Below are 4644 nucleotides of genomic sequence, written 5' to 3'. Positions count from 1 at the left end.
TTCCTTCCAAGGAGTAAGCATCTTTTAATTTCATGGCTGCAATCACCATCTGCAGTGATTTTGGAGCCCCAAAAAATAAAGTCTGACACTGTTTCCACTGTTTCCCCATCTATTTCCCATGAAGTGATGGGACCAGATGCTATGATCTTCGTTTTCTGAATGTTGAGCTTTAAGCCAACTTTTTCACTCTCCTCTTTCACTTTCATCAAGAGGCTTTTGAGTTTCTCTTCACTTTCTACCATAAGGGTGGTGTCATCTGCATATCTGAGTTTATTGATATTTCTCCCGGCAATCTTGATTCCAGCTTGTGCTTCTTCCAGCCCAGCATTTCTCATGATGTACTCTGCATAGAAGTTAAATAAACAGGGTGACAATATACAGCCTTGATGTACTCCTTTTCCTATTTGGAACCAGTCTGTTGTTCCATGTCCAGTTCTAACTGTTGCTTCCTGACCTGCATATAGGTTTCTGAAGAGGCAGGTCAGGTGGTCTGGTATTCTCATCTCTTTCAGAATTTTCCACAGTTTATTGTGATCCATACAGTCAAAGGCTTTGGCATAGTCAATAAAGCAGAAATAGATGTTTTTCTGGAACTCTCTTGCTTTTTCAAGAGATGATCCAGCGGATGTTGGCAATTTGATCTCTGGTTCCTCTGCCTTTTCTAAAACCAGCTTGAACATCTGGAAGTTCACGGTTCACGTATTGCTGAAGCCTGGTTTGGAGAATTTTGAGCATTACTTTACTAACGTGTGAGATGAGTGCAATTGTGCGGTAGTTTGAGCATTCTTTGGCATTGCCTTTCTTTGGGATTGGAATGAACACTGACCTTTTCCAGTCCTGTGGCCACTGCTGAGCTTCTTCCCATGGGCTTTCTCTATTGTGGCGAGTGGGAGCTACTCTCTAGTTGCAACATGCAGGCTTCTTGCTCTAGTGGCTTCTCTTGTTGAGGAACATGGGCTAGTCGCAGCATGCAGGCTCAGTTGTTCTGCGGCATATGGGATCTTCCAGGACCAGAAATCGGACCTGCATCCCCTGCATTGGCAGGTGGGTTCTTAACCACAAGACCATGAGGGAAGTCCTAGAAGAGGGGTCCTCTGATCTGCCTCTCTGGGGAAAGAACTGTCCTGGCTCCTGCATGATCTGCCAGTGCATCTCTGTGTATACCCACTGCACCTGTAGTGGCGGGACTGTTTAGCTCTGGTCCTTGGACTCTTTCATCAATGGAAACTGATGAGGTCAGGTGAGGAGTTCAGGCAAGGCTTTAACTGGGACTTATGCTGCAGCAGTGGGGAGTGAAAACAAGTGATAGTGTCCATCTCTAAGGAGGGTGGGCTGGTCCTTAAATGAGGTGAGGGTAGGGGTGGATCAGTGCGTCTGATTGGAGGAGTGGCTTAGGTCTGCTCACCCGCTTGGTGGTGCTGTGGGCAGGATCATATGCAGTACCCTGCTTTTGCTCCCAGCACCTCAGAGTTGGCTTGTGGTCTTTTTGTATCTTGTTCATAATTGCCCCAATAGCTCATGCATGCAGTTATTTTTCGTCGCTTATTGTAGGAGTCCCCAGACTCTAGGATCTAATGCCTGATGATCTGAGGTGGAGCTGATGTAATAATAATAGAAATAAAGTGCACAATAAATGTAAGGCACTTGAATCATCCCAAAACCATAAACCCATCACGCCCCCCCGACACTATTTCGTGGAAAAATTGTCTTCCACGAAACTGGTCCCTATGTCAAAAAGGCTGGGAACTTCTGCCTTAAAGTTTTCCCTGTATTCTGTTGCTTGAGGAGATGTTTGTCCAGGTGCAAGCCCTCTCGTGGCTCAGATGGTAAAGAATCTGCCCGCAATTTGGGAGACCCAGGTTTGATCCCTGGGTTGGAAAGAACTCTTGGAGAAGGGCATGGCAACCCACTCCAGTATTCTTGCCTAGAGAATTCCATGGACAGAGGAGCCTGGTGGGCTACAGTCCATGGGGTTGCAAAAAGTCAGACACGACTGAGCAACTAACACCAACACAAGCCCTGCAGTAAAGGTTCCCGTCTGCCTCAGTACAGCTTTTAAGCATCCAGGTAGATAGAATCTCCTTGATGGGTCAGGGTGAGCTGGGGATGGGGGGCATTTACTGAGCTCCTACTGTCCAAGGAGGCTGGTTCGTATGTAGGAAAGCCCTTGGGTTGCCAGAGAGATCTGGGTTCAAGTCCTGCCTGACTATGTTGCTGACCTCTCTGATTCCACAGAGTCCTTGATTATAAAACGGGGACAATCACTCCACAGGGCTGGAGTGAGGATGTGATAAATGTGATAATATACAGCCCTAGGCCAAAAGTAGCTCCAGTCATTTCGCTTCCTGTGCGTGTCAGAAACACAGTGGGAGAGCAGGACCTGAGATCGAGGTGGATTAAGGAGCTGGAGGAACAGGTGTGCCCAACTCGGGGCCCTCACTGTGCTCGCCTCTCATCCAGTGCCGTGAGGAGGGGAACCAGCCTGAGCCCAGGGCACCTTACGGAGATGGCAGCCCGTCACTCCAGAGACTCCTCAACGCAGAACCTGTGACAGGCCCGGGACACACGAGCCGTGCAAACTGTGCCTCAGCACTGCCTTTGGCAAACAGGGTCACCCCGGAAACCCTACTAAGCCCAGACTCTCTGACCCTGCCTGCACAACACAACGCAAACACACATTAAAGCCCAAGGTGGTACACCGGCCCAGCCTGTGGTGCGTCTCCTTGGTTGAGACGATAAGGGCGGAGAAATGAAAAGTAATTTCCAAAGGGGAAACGTTAGTTAAGATCATGTGGGCAAACTGCCAGTGGATAGACTTTCATTTTTCTTTTTACATTTCAGCCCTATTTGTGTGTGCTTTTTAAAAAATATTTTAATTTATTTTTGGCTGTGCTAGGTCTTCACAGCTGCTCGAGGTTTTCTCTAGTTAGGTGAGCTGGGGCTCGCCTTTGTTGTAGTGTGTGGACTTCCCTGGACTGGCTTCTTTGCTGCGGGGCACAGGCTCTGGGTGGATGCGGGCTTCAGTAGTCGTGGCACGTGGGCTCAGAATTTGCAGCTCCCGGGCTCTAGAGCACAGGCTCAATCGTTGTGGCGCGTGGGCTTCGTTGCTCTGGGGCATGTGGGATCATCCCTGACCAGGGACCGAACTCGTGTCTCCGGCATTGGTGGGCAGATTCTTTACCACTGAGCCATGGGGGAAGCACCCTATTTGCATCTTCTTGTATGAGACTGTGTCTGCCACGTATTAAATGTGTCAAGCCAAAAGAGAAATAATACGTTCTGGGTTCCAACTCCAGCTTTTGTTAACTGAGAGAGACCTTGGGCAAATCCTTTAATCTTGTTGAGCCTCAGTGATCTCATTAAAATGCGGAGACTAGTGTCTTCTTAAAGGGTTGTATGCTATGCTATGCTAAGTCGCTTCAGTCGTGTCCGACTCTGTGCGACCCCATAGACGGCAGCCCACCAGGCTCCGCCAGCCCTGGGATCCTCCAGGCAAGAATACAGGAGTGGGTTGCCATTTCCTTCTCCAGGGCATGAAAGAGAAAAGTGGAAGTGAAGTCGTTCAGTCGTGTCCGACTCTTAGCAACCCCATTGACTGCAGCCTACCAGGCTCCTCCGTCCATGGGATTTTCCAGGCAAGAGTACTGGAGTGGGGTGCCATTGCCTTGGTTAGGATCAAATAAAACAACGAGTGTAAAAGCCCTTGGTGAACTGGAGGCAGAAGTGATACAAGTGGAAGCTCGTTTTTGCACGTTGAATGTTCCTTGACTGCTTGAAGCGTCTGTTATTACCAGGTCGACGTCCAGGTTATCGAGTGGTATCTTGGCAGACATCTGAGCCTGCCCCTTCTCTGCTCATTCAGTCCTTAATTCGGTCTCACACCTCCATCAGGTCAGAAGAACTGAGACAGTGTTGGCTTGTGCCTGGGGCAGGTCGGATGTTGCTGAATAGTCGTTGAGGACTCTCAGGCAGCAGCCCCCAACCTTTTTGGCACCAGGGACCAGGGACCGGTGTCATGGAAGACAGTTTTTCCCCGGACCGGGAAGGAAGGGATATTTTGGGGATGATTCAAGCACACTAAGGTTCGCACTCCTATGAGAACATAGTGTTGCCTCCGATCTGACAGGAGGTGGAGCTCAGGCGGTAACACAAGTGACAGGGAGCAGCTGTAAGTACAGGTGAAGGTTCGGTCACTTGCCTGCCACTCACCCCCTGCCGTGTGGCCCGGTTCCTAACGGGCCACAGACCAGTATCGGGTTGTGGGGCCCCTGCTCGGAGGGACAGAGGTGATGCGACAACTTGCTGGTGTGAGTGTGGGAGCCATTCAGTGCTTGCCTTGCACACCCTCTCAAAGCTCCTGTTGCCCCAGCCTTTCCCTCCACAAGGGCAGCAAAAGAGGAGATGAGGAAAGACAGTGCACAGGGTGCCGACTGCCATGGCCTCCAGGTTGCTCCACCCACAAAGCCTCCATCAAACACTTGAATCCAAAAGAAAGAAACACAGCCTCTCAGGTTCTCCCTTTTCTCCTCACGCTCTCCCTTCCCACACGCTGCAAAGATGATCAGAGATGAGACTGTAGACATACAGCTAGGAAGCCAAGGAGCAGGTGTGATTCCCAACCATGCTTCGTGAGTGGAGTTTACT

This window comes from Bison bison, unplaced genomic scaffold (genome assembly GCF_000754665.1).
Source record: "Bison bison bison isolate TAMUID 2011002044 unplaced genomic scaffold, Bison_UMD1.0 scf7180017864322, whole genome shotgun sequence".
In the NCBI taxonomy this organism is placed as follows: domain Eukaryota; kingdom Metazoa; phylum Chordata; class Mammalia; order Artiodactyla; family Bovidae; genus Bison; species Bison bison.
This window is presented reverse-complemented; position numbering follows the sequence as displayed.